Source organism: Cnephaeus nilssonii, assembly GCF_951640355.1.
Source record: "Cnephaeus nilssonii genome assembly, chromosome: 6".
NCBI lineage: Eukaryota > Metazoa > Chordata > Mammalia > Chiroptera > Vespertilionidae > Cnephaeus > Cnephaeus nilssonii.
This window is the reverse complement of record NC_137077.1, coordinates 102954085-102981802: the sequence shown is the minus strand read 5'-3', so window position 1 is coordinate 102981802 and position 27718 is coordinate 102954085. Positions and strand designations below refer to the sequence as shown.

The 27718-nt window shown below is 43.4% G+C and overlaps 1 protein-coding gene and 1 pseudogene across 2 annotated transcripts in view; both read left to right on the top strand.

Annotated features, from left to right (window-relative positions):
- Positions 1-27718, top strand: part of LATS2 (large tumor suppressor kinase 2) — a 99279-nt gene that overhangs the window by 52352 nt on the left and 19209 nt on the right. The gene's annotated exons all lie outside the window — the stretch shown is intronic.
- On the top strand, positions 1049-18172 carry LOC307102004 (ATP synthase subunit O, mitochondrial-like; annotated as a pseudogene). The gene is made up of 2 exons: positions 1049-1090; positions 1326-18172. The product of its transcript is annotated as an ATP synthase subunit O, mitochondrial-like (transcript).

The window sequence follows — 27718 nt, the reverse complement described above, 5'->3', positions numbered from 1 at the left end:
TCAGGGACTAAGTGTTCTCATGAAGGGTGTTCCATCACTACCTACTTTCATTAGTTGTCCTGAGCAGATGGCTTTGAACGAAGACAGATTCAGGCTGCAGGTGTTCTGTGTGGAGCGGGGCCACAGACTGAAAGCCCAAGGATCTGTTTCTTTTACAGTTGTGTTGTATTCTACCCCACACATTTGTTTCCAACCTTTAAAACTCAGGAGTTGTATTTAAAAAATTTTTTTTCTTCTCCTTTTTTGTTTTTCCTGGCTTTATTGAGGTATCAATGACATATAACATGGCGTAAGTTTAAGGTGTACAGTGTGTTGATTTGATATGTTTTTGTGAAACAGTTACCACTGATGCATTAGCTAACACTTCATCACCTCACATATTACCATTTCTTTTTTGTGGTTATCAGCATTTTTGAAATGGAAAAACTGAACCCAGAAAAGTTAAGTAGCTCAGCCAATAAGTAAATGTGGGAATGGGAATCGAATCAGGTATTTTGACTGCAGACCTACGTTCTTTGGTTGTTTTTTGTTGTTGTTGTTTATGTTACAATTTTTGCTTTAATTTTCAAAAACAATTTAGAAAATTTGAGATGAGAAGAAAAGCCAATTGTGTTTATCCACGATTTTTGCTTATCTTGTTCTTTCTCCCTTTTCAATGTTCCAAGGTTCCTTCTTTTATAAATTTCTTTCTTTTATAGACATAGATCTTCCGTTAGGCATTCTTTGTAGGTCTGCTCAAAACAAATTATCACAATTTTCTATCATTGGCGAATATGTTTATTTTCTCTTACTTACTGAAGGATATTTTTTCTGGGTATAGGATTCTGAGGTGATATTTCTTTTTTCTTTTTTTTCAACCACTGAAAAATATTGTTACTTCTTCCTGGCCTTCATGTTTTCTGATAAAAGGAGCTAGAAACTCACATCTGAAACCTCTATGTTCATGTTGACCAATGTCACCCCAATAAATTTAATAATAATAAAAAAAATAACCAGGAGTTTTCACATTAAAATTTGGGCTTTTTGCTTCCCTGGAAAAGCAGAAGCCATGACTCATCTCTCCTATGGAAGCTGGTTCCAGGGCTCTTGGGTGACTTCTGACCCCTCTGTTGGTGCTGACACTGGAGGAGGACTCTCTACCCTAAGCCCAGGGCAGTTGCTTACCCAACACAGCAGTGAAGGATGGGCTGTGCTGGGGACCACCGTGCTGGCTGGAGGAGCACCCCAACGGTCATCCCTTCCAGAAACTGCCCACTCCTTCCCTCTAAGCAGATAGGAACTCAAAACCTTTGCTTAAAAAAAGGAAGATCAAAATGCTTAGGTAGGGGACCTCCAGCCCACCAGGAGAAGATGGCCTGTCCGTGCTCTCTCGAAAGGTGCTATGCTTCAGCACATCTGTGGCCCGGCCATTTGCCAAGCTTGTGTGGCCACCTGTTCAGGTATATGGTATCAAAGGTGGCTGTGCTTCTGCTCTTTATTCTGCTGCATCTAAACAGAATAAACTGGAACAAGTAGAAAAGGAATTGTTGAAAGTAGCACAAATCTTGAAGGAACCCAAAATGGCTGCTTTGATGTTGAATCCCTTTGCAAAGCGTTCTGTTAAAGAGAAAAGCCCAAGTGGCATGACCACAAAGTTTTCTCCCTCACGTCCACCTGATCCGTTTGCTGAAAATGGTCACTTGACCAACACCCCAGATGTTATTTCTACCTTTTCTGCCTTGATGAGTGTCCACCATGGAGAAGTCCCATGCACAGTGACCACTGCATTTCCTTTAGATGAAGCCATTCTTTCTTAATTAAAAACAAAACAAAACAACAACAAAAACCCAGTCCTGAATAGCTTCCTAAGTAAAAGCCAAATAATTGAAATTGAAAGTTAAGATGGACTCGTCAATCATGGGTGGAATGATTGTCTATATTGGAGAGAAATATGTTGTTGATATGCCTGCAAAAACTAAGATTCAGAAGCCGAGCAAGGCTATGCAGGAGGTTTTCTGAAGTGTTGATTTTTCTGTCAGCAAAAATTCTTAAACTGGGAGAAACAATAAAATGCTTCCTGAACAGAAAATAAAACCTTTTTTTTTTTTTTATGCTTAGCATGGGGACTATAAAACACCAGCCACTGGCAAAGCATCCAGCTGTAGAGTAAAAGGGGAATTTTTATATTCAATCAAGATAGCTGTGTCCCAGAAAAGTGCTCTTATCTTTTAAAGCAGGGCAGTGTGCTTGTTTATCCCCCAGAGAGTATCTGGTATCTGGAAAATCTCTTTGTGGGGATAATGAGGATCTTTTATTCTCCATCAGGGTGAGTAACTGTTTATAGCAACTTCAGCTTCTCAAAAACACATAAATGAACCCTCACTCTCATATCTACGTTGGCTTTTGTGTGTGTGTCTGTAATGTTCCTCATCTCTATTCCCCTTCTTGCTTGAGTTTTTAACTTCTCTGATTCAGGTGTTAAACACAGGTTTCCTAAAAGCTCCTTGACAATGAAATAGAAAGCTTTAACTCTGACTTCAGTGTAGCTTGCTTCCGTCTCTTCAAACATTTAGAAAAGGGACAAGATTTACTCTGTTTAGAATTAGGGCCAATGGGAGCAAGGTCCTGTGCATGATAGGGGGATGAGCTTTCTGACAGTGTGGTCTGAAAATGACTTGTCAGGGGGGTTAGACTCCACAGGCAGTGGGAGAGGAGAGGTCAGGGCTTGTGCTGAGGATGTCTAGAACATCAAGCTAAATGCATGACCTGGGCAACAGTGCCCAACTCTTACCACAGCGTTATTAGACTTGTGAGGAGCTCTGGAAATCACGAGCATGAAAAGACACACATATACATAGACACACACATACACATTTACATACACTGTTTATACATACTTGCACTCATACATACATACACATACATTCAAATGTACACACACATGCACACTCACACATTTACATGCAAACACACACTCAAACACATGCACGCTCACACATATACACACACTGACATAGACCACTCTCACATGACTCGTGGGCACAGGACTGGGTTCCAGCCCTGCAGGTTCAGATTTAATTGCTTGTGGGTGAGTTCTGGCCACTGGTATTCAAAAACCTCTTCAGCTAGTTTGAGGACCTCCTTTACTCCAGTCACTTAGTGTCACAAATGAAATCAACTCCTGTGATTTGAGGATGACAGTATGAAGCAAGTCCCTGTGCAGGTTTTGTTACTTCCTGTCACAGTGGTTTGTAGCCCTGAGGAGGTAGAGGAGTTTTTCCTTACTGCTTTGTGACAGTGGTTCTGTGCAAGGCGCTCTGGAGCTGTCAGAGGAGGCCAATTGATTTGTGCTAGAATGCGTGCGATGACAGCAAGAGGCCTGAGCATCGGGGGTGCTGGAACAGGCGTGGGAAGTTTTTACTGAGAACAGTAGGAAAACTGAACATCTGAGTTAAATAGAAGCACAGGAGAGTTAGGACTTGGAGAGGGTGTTTTTTTTTCTGGAACCTTTATGTGCACATCACAAATGGCCTCTAAAAGCACTTTTAGTTATGGAAACTTTTAGCCTGTTCAGAAGTAAAGAGAATGAAATAATGAGCTCTTTAATATTCGTTGTCTAGCTTTAACCAAGACCTATGTGCTGCTTTGTCCATCCCTTCCTCCCAGGCTCCCTTCAAATAAATACCAGACACCAGACCAAGAAGTACCCTTCATTGTGTTGGCAATCAAGGGTATCTCCCACCAGTGACGTGGCTTAAAGATGATAAAGTGAATGTGGAGAGAACAGAAAGGTTAAGCGACTTCCAAGTTGTGGGCCAGTGTATTGTGAATACTGGTGTGACGGAACTGGTAGTGGTCATGTTAGTGACAACAACACCGGGTGGCATGTCCGTAGGAAAGGTGCTGTGTGAAAGGAAAGGAGTTAGCGTCTGTCCCCTGGCCTGGTGCAAACACTTTCTGAGGAAGAGGTGCAGTGCTTACCAGTGGTAGGGACTGTCCACAGGGCCGGGCAGTGTGGCTCAGGTGTGCCTGCTTCATGCAGAGCAACATCTGTGACATTGAGCCAAGTTTGAGAGCACTGTGTGGTGATTTCTCCCACTTAACATTCTTTTTTAAGTAGAAGCAAGGTCTTGTGAATTGGAAATGCCATTTTATTTATGGAGACTAGAGGCCCGGTGCATGAAATTCGTGCATGTGGGGTGTGTGTGTGTGTGTGTGTGTGTGTCCCTCAGCCCAGCCTGCACCCTCTCCAATCTGGGACCCCTCGAGGGACATCCCTCTCACAATCCAGGACTGCTGGCTCCCAACCGCTCACCTGCCTGCCTGCCTGATTGCCCCTAACTGCTTCTGCCTGCCAGCCTGATAACCCTCTAACCACTCCCCTGCCAGCCCGATTGCCCCTAACTGCCCTCCCCTGCTGGCCTGGTCGCCCCCAACTGCTCTCTCCTATAGGCCTGGTCACCCCTAACTGCCCTCCCCTGTAGGCCTGGTCACCCCTAACTGCCCTCCCCCGCAGGCCTGATTGCCCCCAACTGCTCTCTCCTATAGGCCTGGTCACCCCTAACTGCCCTCCCCTGTAGGCCTGGTCACCCCTAACTGCCCTCCCCTGCAGGCTTGATTGCCCCCAACTGCCCTCCCTTGCAGGCCTGGTCCCTCCCAACTGCCCACCCCTGCTGGCCTGATTGCCCACAATTGCTCTCCCCTGCCGGCCATCTTGTGTCCACATGGGGGTGGCCATCTTGTGTGTTGGAGTGACAGTCAATTGGCATATTACTCTTTTATTAGATAGGATTGGTTCCTCACATACCTTCTCTGAGATGCTTCCTAAGTATATTGCCTGGACCTAGAGGCAGTGCACTGAGCACTGGATTTTCTTTCACTGAAAGGATTGGAGTGGCAGCTCGGAGACACAGCAGCCACTTCCCAAGCTTCATCTATCTGGTACTCTGAGAAGTGGACTTACTTATGCCAGATGTGCCTTCTTCCTTTGACTAAAATCTTGCCAGGCTCACCTGTGTCACAGGAAGGCTTTTTTTGTTCGTTTGTTTTTTTAATTTCTTTATTGATTATGGTGTTACATATGTGTCCTTATTCCCTCCTTACCCCCCTGTTGTCTGTGTCCAAGGAAGGCTTTGTGTTGTGCTTTCAGGTACATTACTTGTGAACTGGCTGACTTGAGGTCTGTGTAGAAGGGAAAGGATATTAACAAGAGAATCCATGTTCCCCTTCTCTAAAAAACGTACCACTGAAAAAACAAATAAGCCTAGTTTTGTTTTGAGGGATTAAAGTTATTTAATAAAATATTCAAGCAAAAATACAACATGATTTCATTTTTCTAAATGTATAATTCATCGAAACCTTTCAGCAATATATTGTCACTATAATAGCTGACATTTACTGGGTGCCGACTGTATACCAGACATGAAGAAGTAGGTGTGGTTGCTAAATCTGCTTCTCCGAGGAGGCATGACAGTGATTAAGGATGGTTCCTCATACCGTACAGGTAGACTGAGGCTGATCCAGTGTTCAAACCTGGAGGTTTGGCTCCTGAGTACTTAACTGGCCACTTCCAGAACACAGTGAGTAAGAGGAGGGCTACAGAGGAAGGAGAATTAACCAGAAAGAGGGACTTTGTACTTTTCTGAGAGTATTGATATGAAATATCCTATTCTTGGGCATCTAGATGACAAATGTCAGAAAAGTCTTCCTGGCCTCCTGCTGCCCAAGCAGTGTGTTTGCCAAGTGCTTCCTGGTCTTCCCTCATCAAAGCCCAGATAACACTGTGGGAGTATCCTTCCCTTTCTGATCCCTTACACCCTCACACAGTATTTTCATCTGCCTTTTGGCAAGGTGTTTTGCCTTACTACCTCATAATTCCTCCATTGTCTGCAGACCTAGCCTATTAGCTCACACTTAAATGCTATGGGTAGGATCCATGCCAAATCAAGAAGAAACTTGCCTTTATTTATTTCCTTAAAAAGTATTTTTAAAATCAGTGTTTACTTTCCCATCAAAGTCTTGAGTATTTTATACGTGCCTAAGCGGATTGTCTTAGGTTTTAGAGACCTCTTTGACCATTAACTTACATTTCTGTTAACTAGCTGGTGATCCTATATAAATGAAAAGGACCCAGAAGAGTAAAACTAGGCCAACTTACAATGTCCTGCTTCTACTTGGTAGCTTTAAATTTAGAGGTTACAAAGAGGATTGTGGCACCTAACTGAGGTGATGGCATTTTCCAGTCTCACCTTAGTTGTTAAATTTTAGAGGGAGAGAGAGAGCGAGAGTGAGAAACATCGATTTGTTGTCCCACTTATTTATGCACTCATTGGTTTATTCTTTTTTGTTTGTTTGTTAATTCTCACCTGAGGATATTTTCCCACTGATTTTTTTTTTTTAAGAGAGAGTTCCAGGGAGGGAGGAAGAGAGAGAGATTGACATAAACATCGATGTAAGAGAGACACATCAATTGGTTGCCTTCTGCATACACCCCAATTGGGCCAGGGATGGAACCTGCAATCCAGGTACGTGCCCTTGACCAGAAATAGAACCTGTGACCCTTCAGAACTCGGTCTGACGCTCTAACTGAGCATCATAGGCCAGGGCATCATTGGTTGATTCTCATGCCCTAACTGGGGATTGAAGCCACAACCTTGGTGTATCGGGACAATGCCCTAACCAACTTAGCTACCTGGCCAGGGACAAAAAAATCTCACATTATTAATGTGAAGAAATGAGTTACCTGTGGTGGCCATCTTGTGTCCACATGGGGGCAGCCATCTTGTGTGTTGGAGTGATGGTCAATTTGCATATTACTCTTTTATTAGATAGGATAGAAGCCTGGTGCATGGGTTGGGGCTGGCTGGTTTGCCCTGAAGGATGTCCCGGATCAGGGTGGGGGTTCCCTTGGGGCGGGGGGCGGCCTGGGCGAGGGGCCTGTGGTGCTTTGCAGGCCGGCCACACCCCCCGGCGACCCAAGCCGAGGCCCTGGTATCTGGGGTTTATTTATCTTCTGCAATTGAAACTTTGTAGCCTGGAGCTGAGCCAAGCATTCTGCTCACTCTGTGGTGGCAGCCATTTCTGTTGGGGTTTATTTACCTTCTATAATTGAAACTTTGTAGCCTTAAGCGGGCTGGGCCAGGGCAGATGGAAAGCTTGGCTTTCTCCATCGCTGGGGGCAACCCTAGCCTCCTACTCTCTCCAGCTCTGTGGCTGCCGCCATTTGTGTTGGAATTTATTTATCTTCTATCATTGAAACTTTGTAGCATTGAGTAGAGGCCTGGGTTGGCAAGAGCAGGTGGAAAGCTTGGCTTCCTCCATTGCCAGGGAAACCCAAGCTTCCTGCCTGCTCTCTGTGGCCACAGCCATCTTGGTTGAGTTTATTTGCATATTTGCTCCTGATTGGCTGGTGAGCGTGGCTGGTGGGTGTAGTGGAGGTATGGTCAATTTGCATATTACTCTTTTATTAGGTAGGATATACACATATATGTATATATATATGATTGATTTCAGAGAGGAAGGGAGAGGGGGAGAGAGAGAGAAACATCAGTGATGAGAGAGAATCATTGATTGGCTGCCTCTTTCACGCCCCTCACTAGGAATCGAGCCCACAACCCAGGCATGTGTCCTGACTGGGAATCAAACCGTGACCTCCTGGTTCATGGGTTGACACTCAACCACTGAGCCACACCAGCTGGGCACTTGTCTTCTTATTACAGAAGTTTAGGAGTAAGTTTTGTTTGGGTTTTAGGTGAGTTAATGTATGGATTACTATACAGACTGTTAGTTATGTTAGATGGTCATAAGGATGTGTGGATGTTAACTTTCAACGTATCTCAGAAATTGTGCATAAGCAGGTGAGATATCTGACCCCTGCCAGAGTCCTGTCCTCACTGACTCTGAAACATGTGGCCTCTTCTAGGACAGGATCCTGGCAGGAACAGCAAACCCCACCCAACATGAGAAGCAGCTTCTGCCGGCCTCAGTCAGTCTTTGAGCTGCCTGTGCCTTTATCTCTTCAGCCAGCCTGGACTTACTGCCAGCAGCTGGTATCCAAACTTCTCAGAGTGAGGAATTTGATGCTGGAAGGAGAGTAAAGAATGTGTTAATAAACCATTTTTGCCAAAGTGCAGGACAGCTAACCCTTGAAACAACAAGGTGTAAACTGCATGGTCCACTTATACATGAGTTTTCTTCAATAAATACTGAGAGTGTATTTTTTCTTCCTTACAATTTTCTTAGTAACACTTTGTTTTCTCTAGCTTACCTTATTTTAAGAATACAGTCTCTTATACATATAACTTAAACATACGTTGTTAATCAGTTTTCAGTAAGGCTTCTGGTCAACCATAGTTTACTAGTAGTTTACATTTGGGGGAGTCAAAGTTGTATGTGTATTTTGACTGCCTGGGGGAGTCAGCACCTCTAATTGCCACGTGTTCAAGGGTCAACTGTAAGCTCTCAGTCATCATCTAAATATTATTGGACCAAGAGAGTTGTACAGTTTTACTTGTCGTTGATTCAGCACATACAGTGTGCCTGCTGTGTGTTAGGCTCGGACGTACAATAATGAACATAAGAGACCTGACAGACCCTCATGGAGTTTACAACCAGCCAACAAATGCATTTTCAATATCTTTTTTCAAAACTAACGTAATCATCATAAAATAGACTTCTTGGAATAATTTAGATTATTCCAGAAAAAAAAGAATGTTCTGTGTCATTAGTGAATTTCTGAGAAAGGAGTTTTATTTGGTTGAATCTGTAAAATTAAACCATTCAACAAATATTTTTTAAAGTATCATGACCCTTCTTTCCTTGGCCCTGTGATGTTTATTTGTGTTGCTCAAATTGAACTTTAAGGCTGATAGCAGCAGCGCTGGCTGCAAAAACAGATTTTTTTTCAGTTGAATAAAATCAGCAAAATTCTGAATTCACTGGCTGACAGCCTTCTGGACTTGGACTGCCATTTCCACACACCTTCTCAGCATCTCCACCACCTGGATGAGTTTCTCGCAAGACTGTCCCAGGTGTGATTTTCAGGTAAACATCAAGCACATCCTTTCCATTCAGACATACTCCCTTCACCCCACTTCCTTAGGGACGGTCGTGCTTATCAAAATTCCAGTATCCTATTAAGCCAGAACAATGTGCATGAGGGGGCTTTCAGGTTTGTTCAACCTGATTGTGTTATTGTTTTCTCTGGCTGGTTTGTCTCAGTATTGGAATCTGTTTCCATCAGATCACTCAGCCTGAGAGCATAGCTAATTGTCCTCTGTGATCTCTCATCTGTGAGGGAACAAATAAGAAGGAAGGCTGCTGGATCCCACATGCAGGGAGTGGTGATCAGTGTCACAAACCTCACATTGTCCTGTTCTTGTTTGTAGAATCATTTTCTTTTGCCCTCTTTTTCTAAATTACTTAGCACTTTAATTCCACTTACTTCAATTTAATGACCTATGCAAGTTTAATGGGAGGACAAGAAAAAGGACTATTCAGGAAGTAAATAAAAAGAACATTCCAACATGAATGTAAAAGGGACTCAAGTAAATCAGAACTCTGTCTGGGCCTTGAAACAAAAGTCTGGACTTCAGCCTTATTAGTGAGCCTTTCAGACAAGCCTGCCTTTGCCTTTTCTATCTGCTTTAGATGTCATCTGTAGAAGCTCATCTCATGGATTTTGGAATTCACAAACACTAATCTTTGCTCTTTTTTTGTTGTTGTTAACCCTCACCCAAGGATATTTTTTTCATTGATTTATTTTTGTTGTTTTTTAGAGAGAGAGTTGAAGGGGGCGGGGAGGAGAGAGAGAAACATACATTAATGTGAGAGACACACATCAATTGATTGCCTCCCTCATGGATCAAATCTGAAATCCAGGTAACGTGCCCTTGACCAGGAATTGAACCCCTGACCCTTTGGTCTGTGGGCCGATGCTCTAACCACTAAGACAAATCAATCAGGGCTCCATTTCTAAAAGGCAATGAACTCCCTTCTCACCGTGATATCACATAAGAGCTATGATGACACATTAAGCAGAGTAATGAGATAGTAATTTGGTATGGCTAGTGCACACATATGAGCTGAATACTATGCAGTACTTGTTTTTGTGACCCACTCTTGTATGTTTGTTTTTATAGTATACTAGTGGCCCGGTGCATGAAATTCATGCACCAGCAGGGGAGGGGGGCAGTTCCCTCAGCCCAGCCTGCACCCTCTCCAATCATGGACCCCTTGGCCCCCACCACCATGGCTTTGTCTGAAAGGAAGTTGGACATCCAGAAGATGGCCGGTCGACCGTCTAATTAGTATATTACCCTTTTGTTAGTATAGATAGATTATATAGGATAGGATTGCTTAAATGTGGGGGAAGCCTTTTTCATCAGGAGGGGATGCTCTTGGCAGACAAAAATACATAATCCCTATATCTGGACTGATAGCCAGCCATATGCACTATACTGCCAAACTGGTCATTAAAAAATTGAACCACTTTCTTACACCTTACACCAAACAGCTGTATCCTTTAAAACCCCTCCTCAGCCCCCACCTTAGGTTCTGCCTTCGTAGTTCACCCAGATTATGTTGATTGGTCGGTTTCTATGCCAGTCAGCATCTAAAGCTCCACCTCCTAGGCAGCCATTGGCTCCTCACATTCACCCAGATTTGGTTCTGATTGGTTGGTTTCCATATCAGTCAGCATCTCCAGGCCTATCTCCAGGCCTGATCACAGAGGCAGGGCTGATCAGCAGCCGCCCCAGGCTGCTGGCGAGCGGGCTGAACTGCTGACCTCTTGGAGAGAGAGAGAGGCTCAGCTGAGGCCCGCCTCTGTCTCCGGGCCCCACAAGCAGCCTGGGGTGGCTGCTGATCAGCCCCGCCTCTCTCTCTAAGAGGTCAGCAGTGCTGCATGTGCAGCCTGGCATTAGGTCGTCCCTTCAGTCATTTTGAACATTACAGACCCTGGCTCTTTATATATATATAGATTATAAACATTTCCCCATGTCATTAAATTTTATTTTCTAGCACACTGTTTTGTTTTCTTAACCTTTTGCACTCAGATGTCGAGTGTGACTCGACATGGTTAGCATCGGTAGCAGCTCGAGAAAAAAAGCAAGCTAGTGCAAAGGGTTAAAATATACTTTTATTGATTTAAGAGGGGAAGGAAGAGGGAGAGAGAGATAGAAACATCAATGATGAGAGAGAATCATTGATTGGCTGCCTTCTGTACTTCCCCCACCAAGGATTGAGCCGGAAACCCGGGCATGTGCTCTGTCTGGGAATTGAACTGTGACCTCCTGGTTCATAGGTCTATGTCTATCACATTGTTTTTAAACAGTGTTGTATTCCACTGAGTGGCTGATAAACCTTAGTTTGGGGGTGGGGGTTGGGGGGGACACTCAGGTTGTTTACAGTTTTTTACCCAAAGCCACACTCACATAGATATACATTTAATTGTTTAATAGCTGGACATGACTTCAGGGCCAGAGAGAGTAAGTACTGTTTGAGTCTAGTTGTCCAGCAGAGGATTTGAACCAATTGCAAGAGGGATTTCTGGATAGTTGCCGGAGAGGGGAGGTGGGGAGACAGGAACGGGTGCAAAGGAAAAAGGTCTCCAGGTGGCTGAGTTAGACATGAAACATGCTGTTCCTGCTTTCTGAGAGCTTCAGGGTGCTGGGGAGACTGAGTTGTGAGGGGCTGTGCTTTCAGACAGGTGCTCACTCATTCGTTCATTGCCTGGAGCCTGACCTGGCAGCTCCGATTTGCCTGGCACATTGGGCAAAGACATAAATATGACTCCTTTCTGTCCCAGAGAACCTACAGGACAGTATCAGGATTGTGAAGAAAGAGTATGGTCCATGGGACCAACAGAACTCGAGCCTTGGTTTTACTATTAAATATGTTTGGTGCTCATTGATGATAATGTTATATTTCAACATTTATAAAAGTAGAGAGAAAAATGGAGTGTGTTTTTCCCCCCACATTTGTTTTAGAGACTTTCAAAAGAAATATTGTGTTACACACAGAGCTGAGCTCATTCAGTCTCCCTCCCTCCCCAGAGACAGCTACTAGCCTAAGTTAATTTTCTCATCCCCATTTATATTTTACTAGTGGCCCAGTGCTCGAATTCATACACATTGAAAGGAAATTAATTAGAATAAATATTTTAATATTGCTATTCGCCCTTTCTCTATAATAGAAGTGTCAACCAAATTCACAATCGACAATGACAGATGGAAACACACGTGTGGGATTGGCGCCAATGAGAGCTTTATATGTATCACGCATGCGCCTGTCAACTTAGCCTTTTATATATATAGAATAAACTTAATTAGACCTGCTTTCTGATGTAGCTAAACTTTTTCCAGCCCAGTGAAGCACCCCAACTTCTCTTTCAGGTAATTGTCAGCAGCACAGCAGTAAATATCAACAAGAAGCAGATTATTATTATAGATCACGCAGGGAGAACAAAGGGTAAAATATTTAGCTGCAGCAGTCTTTGACTATATTCTGTGCAGTAAGAAAACCTGAAGTCATTTTCAAGGTCCACCATTTCTTCTCAGTTGGGTCAAGTTTCTAAACTTTCTAAATCTCCGTTTTCTGACTAATGAAAAGGAAATAGGATTCCACCAAGTCTCCTATCTACTTACTCCAGGACTTCTGTGAGGATCAAATGAGATGAGGCATGGGAAAACACTTCACAGAAATTTGGTTAAAGTGTGAAATGTTTGTGCCTGGCTATAAAGCAAATCTTGTTCCTGGCTGAAGAAACTGCAGGGAGGTTAGTCGTCGCTGGGGAGAGGAAGCCGGGCGTTGCTATGTGATGTCATTACCCGGCACCCACAATGACTGTTTTGGGCTGGGCTGGGCTGGGCTGTGGCCACATTTTGCACCATGGGGTCTCAGCATCGTCTGCTGTGATTTGGTGGGGTGTTGCTCCAGGTTGGTGGTGGGGCCTGTGTCCCACTTGGGGGAAGCCAAGTGTTGCTTTGTGGGTGCCACGTCCACGGTGCCGTTTCTCTGTGTGCGTCACGACAGCTCCTGTGTTTAGCGTCTGCCCCTGGTGGTCAGTGCATGTCATAGTGACCAGTCGGACGGTTGGACACTTAGCCTATTAGCCTTTTATATATAGAGACACTTTTACTACAGAAGCATAGTACAACCAAGCTACAGTATTGTTTTACAAGTCTTTATTTGTAAATGTACTTTTGTTGATTTCAGAGAGGGAGAGAGAGATAGAAACATCAATGATGAGAGAGAATCATTGATTGGCTGCCTCCTACATGCCCTATTCTGGGGATTGATCCCACAACCTGGGCATGTGCACTAACTAGGAATCGAACCATAAGCTCCTGGTTCATAGGTGGACACTCAACCACTGAGCCAAAGTGGCCAGTCATTCAGTACGGCACACATGATGGGTTAAAGCTGGGGGGCCCACAGAGGCCATAAAGGACAACACTGTGTAGGTGGGCCCCAGAAAAGGGGGTTCCAACCAATTTCAGAAAGGCCAGGATGAGAGAAGGTGCCCCTGAATTGAAGCATTAGCAGAGTAGGGGCTTTATGTGTATGTTTGATGCACTTTTGCTAAGATTTTTATTTTCTGAATATAGACATAATACACACTAATTATAGAAGATTTGGAAAATGTAAGAAAAGTGTGAAGAATATAAAATTCACAACTGATCCTACCTACTATAGAGATGATGGCAGTGTTAACATCTCAGGTTGTTTCCTTTACTGCATATTTAATTATATGTCCTCGTCAATAATGATAATTTTTCTCAAACTATGAAGTTTTGTGAGGTGGTTCAGTTGGGAGCACTGGGGGCACTGAGAGTTGCTGGTGACAGTTACTGGCATGGAGGAATGCTGGTGATGGAGCCACAGGGTATTGATTCTCTTTGCATTGAATAGATATTGGTGCCCTTATTTCTAAACCCACGATCAGTCTCTGTTCTCCCCATCTCTCTCAGGCACCCACCTACACCCACATATAGACTCTGTCCCCTGGCCCACACCCCCTCCCCTGCACAGGAAAGCTTCCTGGCCCTGCTGAGCATTGTAGAGGGTCTTCACATGCCTCTGCTCACTCCTAAGAAATGACATTGAAACTTTCTCCTTCCTAGGAAAAAATGGGGCCAGAGAGAGGATGTTTGTCATCCGAACTTGGTAAAAGATATTCTTGACCTATTGGGCAGAGCAAGAACTTAAATGTAGCATTCTACTTAATATTAAATATATTAAAATGAGCACACAGGGGTTTTTTTTACGTAAGAAAATTTGTATTACTACTAGAGGCCTGGTGCATGAAATTCGTGCATGGTGGGGGGGTGTCCCTCAGCCCAGCCTGCACCCTCTCCAATCTGGGACCCCACAGGGAATGTCCAACTGCCGGTTTAGGGCCTACAGGGACATTCTCTCACAATCCGGGGCTGCTGGCTCCTAACCACTCACCTGCCTGCCTGCCTGCCTGATTGCCCCTAACCACCCTGCTAGCCTGGTCGCCCCTCACGGCCCCCCCACCAGCCTGGTTGCCCCATGCAGCCTGCTGTTCAATTGTTTGGTCATCCCTCACCAACATCCCCACCAGCCTGGTCGCCTCACACAGCCTGCTGTTCAATCGTTTGGTCATCCCTCACCCCCCTGCCGGCCTGGTCGCCCCACGCAGCCTACTTGTTCAGTAGTTTGGTTGTCCCTCACTAACCGCCCTGCCAGCCTGGTCGTAAGCAGCCATCTTGTGAGGGCGTGAGGGTTAATTTGCATATTACCTCTTTATTATATAAGATTGGCAATGCATGGCCTGAGATTTCACTCTCAGAAACATAGAATTTAAAAGAAAATTTTACCAGTGTGACTTGGTTGGGTGACATCTCATGCACTGAAAGGTTGCCAATTCAATTCCCAGTTAGGGCACATGTCTGGGTTTCGGGCTTGATCCCTGGTAGAGGGACTGCAGGAGGCAGCCAATCGATGTTTTGCTCTCACATCGATTTTTTTCTCTTCCTCTCCCTTTTTCTCTCTCTAAAAAAAAAAGAAAATTTCAACTGGTCTTCACAACCAAGTCTTAAACTGAATGATTGGATGTTAAGGTAGTGTTGAAAAATGCAAACTGTTACAGAGATTCTGACTGACCCTTTGGTGATGAGAATTAAAAATTAACCCCCAGTAAGTGTCCAGTTCAAAGTTTTACTGTTACTTTTTCTGGAAAAAAACACACCATACAATGTAACTAATAGCCAGGGAATTTCAATTTTCACTTCCATCTTTCATAACTAAAATATTTTTACATTTTAATAAATTACATTGCTCAATAAAGTATATTATGTCTTTCAAGAGTACAGAGTAAAAGTAGCAGATTCCTGTCATCCTTCTTAGATGAGCCTCTGGCTTTCTACATCTTCCCATTCACTTGATACCATCTATATATATAAAACCCTAATATGCAAATAGACCAAACAGCGGAACAACCAAACAACCGGTCACCATGACATGCTCTGACTACCACGGCACGTACATGAAACATGTCAGGCATCAGCAGCAGGCAGAAGAGTGTGGAACGTGGCGGGCATTGCCACAGCAGGATGGTGGAGCAGGTGAACTGGGGTGCCAGACCAAGGTGGGGCGCCAGTCGCTGTCATCAGGGTGAGCCTCTGGTGGTTACTGAAAATTCTTTGCTCCTGCGTGCCACGGCACTGCCAGGCACTTGCACCTGATGCCAGCACTGGCCCCACTTGCACCCATTGCCGGCGCTCGGTGCCAGCCCTGATTGCCCCTCAAGGCTCCTCCACCTCCCCCTGCTCCTGAGGGGTAATTGGAGCTAGCAGCCACCTCTCACACCCGCTGCTGGCGATGGCCCTGCTTGGACCTGCTGCCGGCACCAGAACCACCGCTCGCACCCGCTACCAGCACCGGTCCCACTCGCACCCGCAGTCGGCGCTGGAGCCACTGCTCGCACCCGCTGGCGGTGCCTGGCGCCGGTCCTTATCGCTCCACACTGTCAGTGAGTGCGAGCGGCGGCTGCCAGCCCCGATCGCCCCTGAGGGCTTCTCCACCTCCCCCTGTTCCTGGGGGGCAATCGGGGCAGCAGCCGCAGCTCGCACCTGCTGCTGGCGCCGGCCCCAATCACTCTGCGCCATCAGCAGGTGCGAGCTGGGCCAGCCGTGTCAGCGCATGGGAGTGGGGCTGCCAGCAGACGGGACCGGGGGCCGCAGTGGGAGGGGCTAGGCGGGGGGCACGGAGGATGGGCCGAGACCCACCCCTATGCCCACTGCAGCCTCGTGGCTCACAGTTCCTTTCACGGTGCACAAATTCGTGCATCGGTCCCCTAGTTTTTAAATAAGCACATGAGAGAGCTCTGTGTGCTGTGCACCCAACATCCTCTCCCTTTGATGTGCTAGCCCCACCGTCCCCAACAGAGTGAGACCGGCAATAGGGAGGGCTACAGGAAACAGGAAAATAAAACAGCTCCTTAGTTAAAAAGCAAAGGAGAAAGCGTGGGGTCTGGGACAGAGTTTGTCAGGGTAAGGTGGGCCCGGGTGATTTCAGGTGAGGGGTCTTCATGGCAGAGCTTATAGTCAGCATTATCTGCAAGAGATGGCAGCCAGTCTTCCTACATTCAGGTGACTCGGTCTCAGGAGCCAGGTTGTTCCAGAGTCCCATTCAAGCTGCCTGTGTGTTTCAACATTGATGACTCTGGTTTGCCATCGGGCCACCAGCCATGGCACAGGTGGTCCCTCCAGAATTCCACCTCTTTGCGGCTCATGATTGAGGTGCAGACAGTCTTCACAGAGCCGACCCACACTCGCTTGCCCTTGTTGAGGATGTACTGGTACACAGCAGGCATCAGGAAGTTGTATATATATATTTTTGTTGTTGTTGTTGTTGTTGTTGTTGGGCACTGCTGCCTTCGATGTTCACGGTATACCTGATCTTCTGCTCACCAATGACAGGTTTCCCTGCCTTGATTACAGACCATTGGCCTGACACCTTTCTTGCTATGACTTTTCTTCCTCAAGCATCACAGGCTGAGGAAGAAACTGAATTCTTTCCTTTATGAAGACCTTTTTCCTCTGAATGTACAGTTCCCAGCAGGAGTGTGAATTAAAGTCCCAAATCCATTTCCTTCTTCATTCCACCCCTGACCACTAAGCAGCACTCCTCGGGGCACCAGAGACAAGGGCAGGGGGCCTTCTGTTTTATCTTTAGTATCTCATCTCCATCCCTGACAGAGACAGCATTGGAAGTTCAGAACCAAGTTTGCAGACGGCCCCTCCTTCTGGACACTTTCCCTGACTCTCAACCTTCTTCGAAAGGGTGAGAAAGCCACACTTAAGTCTGGAATCAGTCCAGTCCAGATGAGCCTGAGCCTTGCCCAAGCTGGCTTTGGGCTTCTTAGCATCTGTCCAATTTAGACCACACTCTGTCAAGGTCATCTGTGTTCTTTCTACTGTTTTTTCATGTTTACCAGAAACTTCGATGAGCTACCTTCTGAATTATGTCCACCCCTAGACCCACCTTCTACCCGGAGTCCTTTAGCTCATTCTTTGAAAGCGCATGTCTCTCTAAATGTAGTATTAGGTTTTCTTTTGTGTTGGGAAAACATGGACCTCTACCTACTTGTGATATCAAATCCTCAGAAGTGCAGCGGGGCTGAAATTCCAAGGTTTGCCGGGTCCCTCTTTCCAGCCACTTAGGGATCCCGGAGTGAAAATGGAAGCAGCCAGGCCTCTTGAAGACGGGCACAGTATCACTTCTGCTCACATTCTATTGGAGCAAGTCTCAGGCATCCAAGGTTCAGGGAAGGAGAGACGGATGCCGCATCCCAGTGGGAGCTGTAGCCCGTGCAGACAGAGATGGAGTCATCATTCATTGTTGGACACAGGGACACAGGAATAGAAATACAGGATCCAGAACCCCTGAAACTGTGTGTGCGTGTGTGTAAACTAATAGGAATTTCATGAATTAAGTTTTAGTACAGATCTGTCGTGCCTCTGTTCACCTATCTTGATAGTGGCAAAAGTAAAATCTCTAAAATTTTGGCAATCCTCGAAATCATGGAATTTTAGAGTACACAAAAACTTTAGGATTACCTTGTGAAATCATGCCCTGCATTGACCCAACTGTGATGGGGAGAATTTTTATTGTCTGCTGACAATTATGTAACAGGATAGTATAACCAGTTTCATTAATTTGGGAATTTGACATGCGTCAGTATTCTAATTGTCTTATTACCTTTTTTTTTTTTTAATATATTTTATTGATTTTTTACAGAGAGGAAGAGAGAGGGATAGAGAGTTAGAAACATCGATGAGAAACATCGATCAGCTGCCTCCTGCACACCCCCTACTGGGGATGTGCCCGCAACCAAGGTACATGCCCTTGACCGGAATCGAACCCGGGACCCTTGAGTCCGCAGGCCGACGCTCTATCCACTGAGCCAAACCGGCTTTGGCGTCTTATTACCTTTTTAACAAAAAGAAATTATTGCATATTTCAACATAAAATTAAGTCAGTTTTTTATTTCTCATGTTTTAATCAAACCTTGTTGATATAATTAATTTGTACATAGTTACGATGCTAAGAGACATAGCATTTTATACATAAACATTTTTTTAATTGATAATTGTGTGTTCTTTTTTTTTTTTATTGAGGTATTATTGTGTACATATCTTACCATTACCCCCCCCCCGCCCCACACCCACACATGCCCTCACCCCCCAGAGTTTTGCGTCCATTGTTTATGCTTATATGCATGCATACAAGTCCTTCGTTTGATTTCTTATCTACCCCCCCTCCCTAACTTTCCCCCTGTAATTTGAAAGTCTATTTGTTGCTTTAATGTCTCTGTAACTATCTTTTTGTTCATCAGTTTATAATGTTCTTTATTATCCATAAATGAGTGAGATCATGTGGTATTTTTCTTTCATTGACTGGCTTATTTCACTTAGTATAATATTCTCCAATTCCATCCAGGTTGCTGCAAATGATGAGAATTCCTTCTTTTTTATGGCAGCATAGTATTCCATTGTGTAGATGTACCACAGTTTTCTGATCCAGTCATCTGCTGACGGGCACCTAGGCTGTTTCCAAATCTTAGCTATTGTAAATTGTGCTGCTATGAACATGGGGGTGCATATATCCTTTCTGATTGGTGTTTCTAGTTTCTTTGGATATATTCCCAGGAGTGGGATTACTGGGTCAAATGGGAGTTCCATTTTCAGTTTTTTGAGGAAACTCCATACTGTTCTCCACAGTGGCTGCACCAGTCTGCATTCCCACCAGCATGCACGAGGGTTCCTTTTTCTCCGCATCCTCGCCAACACTTGTCCTTTGTTGATTTGTTGATGATAGCCATTCTGACAGGTGTGAGATGGTACCTCATTGTTGTTTTGATTTGCAGCTCTCGGATAATAAGTGACTTTGAGCATGTTTTCATGTGTCTCTTGGCCTTCCTTCTGTCTTCTTTTGAAAATATTCTGTTTAGGTCCGTTGCCCATTTTTTTATTGGATCATGTATCTTCCTTTTATTAAGTTGCATAAGCTGCCTATAGATGTTGGAGATTAAACCTTTATCAGTGCTAGCATTTGCAAATATGTTCTCCCATGCAGTGGGCTTTCTTGTTGTTTTGTTGATGGTTTCTTTTGCTGTAAAAAAGCTTTTTATTTTGATGTAGTCCCATTTGTTAATATTCTCTTTAGCTTCCATTGCCCTAGGGGCAGTGTCAGTGAAAAAGTTCTTTTGGCATATGTCTGAGATTTTGTTGCCTGTGGATTCCTCTAGTATTTTTATGGTTTCCCGTCTTATGTTTAAGTCCTGTATCCATTTTGAGTTTATTTTTGTGTATGGTGTAAGTTGGTGATCTAGTTTCATTTTTTTGCATGTGTGTGTCCAATTTTCCCAACACCATTTATTGAAGAGACTGTCTTGATTCCATTGTATGTTCATGCCTCCTTTGTCAAATATTAATTGAGCATAGTGGTTTGGGTCGATATCTGGATTCTCTATTCTGTTCCATTGATCTATATGTCTGTTCTTGTGCCAGTACCAGGCAGTTTTGAGGACAGTGGCTTTGTAATACAGCTTGAAATCTGGTATGGAGATCCCTCCTACTTTATTCTTCTTTCTAAGGATTGCTGCGGCTATTCGGGGTCTTTTTTTATTCCAGATGAATTTTTGGAGAGTTCTTTCTAGGTCTGTGAAATATGCTGTTGGTATTTTGATGGGGAGTGCATTGAATCTGTAGATTGCTTTGGGTAGTATGGACATTTTAATGATGTTGATTCTACCAATCCATGAACATGGTATGTTCTTCCATCTGTTTACGTCTTCCTCTATCTCTTTTTTCAGTGTCCTGTAGTTTTCCGCGTATAGGTCTTTTACCTCCTTAGTTAAGTTTATTCCTAGGTATCTTAATTTTTTTGGTGCGATGGTAAATGGGATTTCTTTTTTAGTCTCTTTTTCTTTAAGTTCACTATTGGTGTATAGAAATGCCATAGATTTCTTGGCGTTAATTTTGTATCCCGCTACATTGCCGAATTCATTTATTAAGTCTATTAGTTTTTTGATGGAATCTTTTGGGTTTTTTACGTACAATATCATGTCATCTGCAAATAAGGACAGCTTCACTTCTTCTTTTCCAATTTGGATGCCTCTTATTTCTTCTTCTTGCCTAATTGCGGTAGCTAATACTTCCAGTACTATGTCAAACAGGAGTGGTGAGAGTGGGCATCCCTGTCTTGTTCCTGTTCTTAGGGGAAATGGTTTTAGTTTTTGCCCATTGAGTATGATGTTTGCTGTGGGTTTATCATATATAGCTTTTATTATGTTGAGGTATGATCCTTCTATTCCCACCTTGTTGAGAGTTTTTATCAAGAAAGGGTGTTGGATTTTGTCAAATGCTTTTTCTGCATCTATTGATATGACTATGTGGTTTTTATCTCTCAATTTGTTTATGTGATGTATCACATTTATTGATTTGCGGATATTGTACCATCCTTGCATTCCTGGGATAAATCCTACTTGGTCATGATGTATGATCTTTCTGATGTATTGCTAGAGCCGATTTGCTAGGATTTTGTTGAGAATTTTGGCATCTATGTTCATGAGGGATATTGGTCTGTAATTCTCTTTCATTGTGTTGTCTTTATCTGGTTTTGGTATTAGGGTGATGCTAGCTTCATAGAAGGAGCCTGGAAGTGTTCCTTCCTCTTGAATTTTTTGGAATAGTTTGAGGAGGATAGGTTTTAGTTCTTCCTTGAAAGTTTGGTAAAACTCTCCTGTGAAGCCGTCTGGCCCCGGGCTTTTGTTTGCCGGAAGCTTTTTGATGACTGCTTCAATTTCTTCCATAGTTACTGGGCTGTTGAGCTGTTTAGATTCTTCCTGATTGAGTTTTGGAAGGTTGTATTTGTCTAGGAATATGTCCATTTCCTCCAGGTTGTCCAGTTTGTTGGAATAGAGTTGTTCGTAGTATTTTGTAACAATCCTTTGTATTTCGTCAGGGTCTGTTGTTATTTCACCTCTTTCATTTCTGATTTTGTTTATTTGGGTCCTCTCTCTTTGCTTCTTGGTGAGCCTGGCTAGAGGTCCATCAATCTTGTTTATCTTTTCAAAGAACCAGCTCTTGGTTTTGTTGATCTTTTGTATTGTTTCTTTGGTCTCTATGTCGTTTATCTCCGCTCTGATCTTTATTATTTCTTTCCTTCTGCTTACACTGGGCTTTTCTTGTTGCTCTCTCTCTAACTCTTTGAGTTGTTTGGTTAGGTAATTTATTACCATTGTTTCTTGTTTTTTGCAGTAGGCTTGTAGAGCTATGAACTTCCCTCTCAGGACTGCTTTCGCTGTGTCCCATAGATTTTGGATTGTTGTGTTTTCATTGTCATTTGTTGCCATGATGTTTTTTATTTCTTCCTTGATGTCTTTGGTAACCCAGTCATGGTTTAATAGCATGCTGTTTAGTCTCCATGTGTTTGATTTCTTTGGGTTGTTTTTATTGTAGTTGATTTCCAGTTTTATGCCACTGTGATCTGAGAAGAAGCTTGATATGATTTCTATCTTCTTGAATTTGGAGAGACTTTGCCTATGTCCTAACATATGGTCTATCTTTGAAAATGTCCCATGTGCACTTGAGAAGAATGTATATTCTGTGGCTTGGGGTGAAATGTTCTGAAGATGTCGATTAATTCCATCTAGTCTAGTGAGTCATTTAGGATTGATGTTTCTTTGCTGATTTTTTGTTTAGAGGATTTGTCCAATGGTGATAGTGGGGTATTGAAGTCTCCTACTATAATTGTATTGCTGTCAATCTCTCCTTTGATATCTTCCAGGAGTTTTTTAATGTATCTTGGTGCTCCTGTGTTGGGTGCATATATGTTTACCAGAGTTAATTCTTCTTGTTGGATTTCTCCTTTTAGTATTATGAAGTGGCCTTCATTATCTCTTGTTATGTCCTTCACTTTGAGATCTAATTTGTCAGATATAAGTATTGCTACCCCAGCTTTTTTTTCATTTCCATTCGCCTGGAAAACCTTTTTCCATCCCTTTACTCTCAGTCTGTATGCGTCCTTTTTTTTGAGGTGGGTTTCCTGTAGACAGCAGATATATGGGTTTTGTTTTCTTATCCAATCTGTTACCCTGTGTCTTTTGATTGGGGCATTCAATCCATTTACATTTAAAGTTATTATTGATAGGCACTTATTTGTCACCATTTTTATTCTATACCCCTGTGTTCCTTCTTTGCTTCCTATTTCTTTCTTTCTTTCTTTTTTTTTTTTTTTTACAGCAGACCCTTTAGCATTTCTTTCATTGCTGGTTTGGTGGTGATAAACTCCCTTAGCCCGTTTTTGTCTGTGAAGCTCCTGATTTCACCTTCAATTTTGATTGATAACCTTGCTGGGTACAGTATTCTTGGATTGAGACCCTTCCTTTGCATGACTTTGTATATATCATTCCATTCCCTTCTGGCTTGATGAGTTTCTGTTGAGAAATCAGTTGCTAGTCTGATGGGGGTTCCTTTGTATGTAACTGTCTGTCTCTCTCTGGCCGCTTTTATGATTCTTACTTTGTCGTTGGTGTTTGCCAACTTAATTATAATGTGCCTTGGCGTCGGTCTTTTGGGGTTCATTTTGCTTGGAACTCTGTGAGCTTCTTGGATTTGTGTGGGTTTTTTCTTCCCTATATCAAGGAAGTTTTCTGTTATTATTTCTTCTAACAGGTTTTCTATTCCTTGCTCCGTTTCCTTTCCTTCTGGTACCCCTATTATCCTTATGTTGTTTTGTCTTGTGTTGTCCCGAAGTTCCCTTAGGGTCTCCTCATGCTTTCTAATTTTTGTTTCTAGAAGCTGTTGTAATTGGGTATTTTTTTCCATCTTGTCTTCTAGCTCACTTATGCGGTCCTCTGCTTCTTCTAGTCTACTCTTGATGCTTTCTATTGAGTTCTTTACAGCAGCGATGTCATTTTTCATTTCTTCTTGGTTCTTCTTCATTTCCTCTTGGTTCTTACTCATATTGTCGAATTTGTCTTCCATCCTTTTCAGCCACCTTATGACCATTTCTCTGAATTCTTTCTCTGATAGGTTGTTTGCCTCTAGTTCGTTTACTTCCTTTTCTGGTGATGCCTGCTTCTCTTTCCTGGGGGGGCTAATTCTTTGTTTCCCCATGGTCTCTCTTCTCCGGATGTCTGGTTATATAGTTCTCTCTCTCCGGCGTTGATTTAAAGGTACAAAATACAACACAACCAGGCACAACACACAAGGCACTAAACAGAATTGTATTCACGATATTAATAACCTCCAATAAAGGTAATCACCAGAGAAAGACAAATTAGGGAATAGGAGTGGAAGTGGGAGAGTAAAAAGAAAGAAAAAAAAAAGAGTGTGAATCTGAACTTGGGAGAAGAGCAGTAAGAAAAAAGAAAAGAAAAATGAGTAAGAGAGGCAAGAACATTATTAAGAGAGAAAAGGGGAACAAACTATATATATGGGGAGTAGACTCCACTAGAACAACCACTAATCCCAGCAAATTCCAGCAACACGAGCCTGGAGATTAATACAAACTGCAACAGCAACTAATATCAAGTGAGGCAAGAGAAAACAGAAGTAATAAAAAAAAACAAAAACAAAGCAAACAATAGAACCAACCAAAGAAACAAAAAGTATAATCAAAACAATCTCATAAAAAAAGCATAAAAATTCAATCTAATCAACATTCAAGCAAACAACAACAAAAGGCCAGAGAGAAAAATAATTTTTTTAAGGGGAAAGGTTAGGATGAGAGTGATGGCAAAATGTTAGCGTTGAGATAGGGTAAGGGAAAGATGCAAATAGAATGTAGGACACTAATCCCAAAATAAAAGAAAGAGAAAATCTAATGACATTTTAAAAAAAAAAGTAAAATAATAGCAATAATAATGCTGATTGAAAATAAAAATGTAATAATTAAAAAGGTGAAAATCGAGGAAAAAGAAAAAAGAAATTTTTTTTTAAGTAAAAGATGCAAAAAATGAAAATAAAAAAATTAGAATAAAAAAATTGAAAAAAGAATTAAAAATTAAAAAATAGGAAGACTAAAATGTGCAGTAGCGGCTGTCATTCACTTCCTCTTTTATTCTGTTTGGTATGCCTGTTTCCCAGTCTGGGCGGTATTTCAGTTCAGCTTCGTTCCTCTGCTCCTCCGTGTTGTAAGCCAATCCTGCTTTTTAAGCCGGCCGTGTCTTAATTTCTCGTATTTATTTTTGATTACACCAGAGACAATTAGCGTTTCAGCCCCTGGGTGGCAGTGTTTCTGAATTGACTTCTGGGCCTCTCTAGCTTTTTTTTTTTTTTTTCCCCTCTATGGCACTCACTACCGGTTTGTGGAGGTGTGTGCCTCACAGCTGCCTCTCCGATGGTCACACCCAGCTCTGTTCCCAGGTTCCGAAAAAACAACTTCCCCTGCAGTCTTTCAGGGTTTTTCCACCTGGGCTTTCCTATGCGTTGGGCTTAGTAAGCAGAGTCGGAAAGAGCCCAAGTGTGCGGACAGTGGGTCTGTGCGCCAGACTAAGGAGCCCGCACTCCTTTGAAAATTCTTAGTCTGATCCTCCTCGTCAGATTAAAATGAGTTGATTTTAAGAGGTCACTTCAGTTAGCAACTCAGAGGACCCCTTCCACATTCACGGATCACGGCAGCTCCAACTGCCGCCGGTTTTTCTAGGCACAGACCTCCTGGTTCCCGCCGGTCCCGCGGCTCGCGCGCTTCCCTCCCACCGCGGGGATTAGAAACCACACCTTATTTCAGGCGAAATCTGACCTTTCCGTGGATCAGTGAAGGGTTCCTTTGAATCCGAATGTTTGCGCCGATAGGGGACCGGTGTTCTGGTGCTCGCAGCTGTTCAGTGTTTGCAGTTGTCGCGGAAAGTCAGGTTTCCAATAAAATCCTCCTTTCCTTACAAGATGGCGAGGCGCCCGGTGAGCCCGCAGCTCCGGGAGGGAACCCAGCCCCTGTCAATGCTGTCTCTATGTGGTCTCCACTTATGTCCTTGGTTATCAGGGTTCTCTCCAACTAGTCTTCAATTGATTTTTCAGGAAGTTTTTCTGTATTTTAGTTGTAATTCCAGTTTGGTCCTGGGAGAGTGTCAGTGTAGCTTCCACTTAATCCGCTGCCATCTTGGAATCTCCTCTACATAAACATTTTTTGTGTTTACATTATTGAAAGTCAGATATTTTGTTCATGTGTCGAGAGCACTAGTAGATGCTCAGGAAATGTTTGTCAAGTAAAACAACTGTGGCCATAAAAGTAATTTTATGGATGCACTGAGTGTAATCTAGGGAATACATTTATTATAATTATCATAATTATTCTGTCATTGAATATTGAAGCTCTTCCCAACACCTGCTCGCCCCTTCTATTTGAGGTGCTGATTTATTATGCCAAATTCTGAAGACATCTTGATACAAATTGTCTTTCAAATACAATTATCTTAAATTAGCCTGAAAATAAATTTCAAGAAGTGAAATTATTTGTTTGTTTGTTTATGTTAATCCCCACCCGAGGATATTTCTCTGTTGACTTTCAGAGAGAGTGGAAAGGGAGAAACATGGATGAGAGAGAGACACACCAATTGGTTGCCTTCCACAGGAGGATCCAGCCTGCAACCAAGAGGCACTGCCCTTGACTGGAATCGAATCTGGGACCCTTCAGTCCAAGGGCCCACACTCTACCCACTGAGCCAAACCAGCAAGGGCAAGAAGTGAAATTATTAAATCAGGGTACAGATTTAATAACTTTTGATACTTATTAACATACTAGAGGCCCAGTGCACAGGATTGTTATAATAAATCCTGCGGGGATCGGCCACTGAGGGAACGCCACTCATCCCAGTCAGCCAAGTGGCACTCCCACTGTGGGAGCGCACTGACCACCAGGGGGCAGCTCCTGCGTTGAGCATCTGCCCCCTGGTGGCCAGTGTGCATCATAGCGACTGGTCGACCAGTCGTTCTGGTGGTTCTGCTGTTCAGTTATTGGGCTTTTATTATATAGGATTCACCACAAAGGAGTTTTAGGTTTATATTGGCACCAAAAATATATGACTGAAGTTTCACCAGCCCATTACCTTTTTGTTTATTAATATATTTTTATTGATTTCAGAGAGGAAGAGAGAGGGAGAGAAAGATAGAAATATCAATGATGAGAGAATCATCGATCATCTGTCTCCAGCACACCACCTACTAGGGATTGAGCCTGCAATCCGGGCATGAGCCCCGACTGGGAATCGAACTGTGGTCTTCTGGTTTATAGGTCAATGCTCAACCACTGAGCCAGGCCAGCCCATTTATCTTTAAATTATTTTATTTTGATGCTAACAATAGTGATAAAATGCTGTTTTATTAGTGTTTCTTTGATCATTGGCAAGATTGAAAGTTTTTTCATGTTTGAGGCCAAATTTCTTCTTAATTCCCTATGTATAAGTTATGCTTAAAAAATATTTCCCCACACCAGTGCTAAGTGGTTGCCCTAGCCCAGGCCACTTGCTGTGTAATACTTGCGGGTGGGGTGCTGTGGCTTCATCCAGAGGCCTTGGCGAAGCCACCACCAGGGGTGGAAGTCACTGTGGTCACATCGGTGAAGTGGTGATTAGTTCTCTTTTCACGTACACACATTTACAGTTCAAAGGTAACTTCTTTTTTCTTTCACTATATTTTTCCACCATTTTTTGAGCACATACAAAATAAAGAAGCCTCAAGAAGTGGCATTCCCTTTGGGAAATACATAAAATGCAGAGAGTGGTGGGAGCTGGGCCCACCCAGTTGGCCAGTGGTTCCCACACATCCACCCAGGGCCCCTGTTTCTGATGAGGGCTTGACCGGTGGGGCAGTGCTGCACTGTTTCTGAGGGACGGGGAGCATTCCATCCAGAATGAAACGCAGCAGCAAACCCCGTGAAAGCATGTGGGCTTTGCTTTATTCATCGCCCAGCCACCTTTCCTCTTGGAATTGTAACTTGCGTGTAAGCCCCTTCAGAAATCCTGTGCTTTCTAGTTCTTTAGGCTTCATCTCTGTTCTCAAGAAATTTAGTTTTGAATGAGATTTCTTTTGTTGTTTTTTAATTGATTTCATAGTGGAGAACCATTGTTTGGCTGCCTCTTGTGCACCCCCTACTGGGGGGATTGAGCCTGCAACCCGGGCATGTGCCCTGACCAGGAATCAAACCCTTGAACTTCTGGTTCATAGGCGGACTCTTAGCTACTGAGCCACTGCGGCTGGGCTTGGAT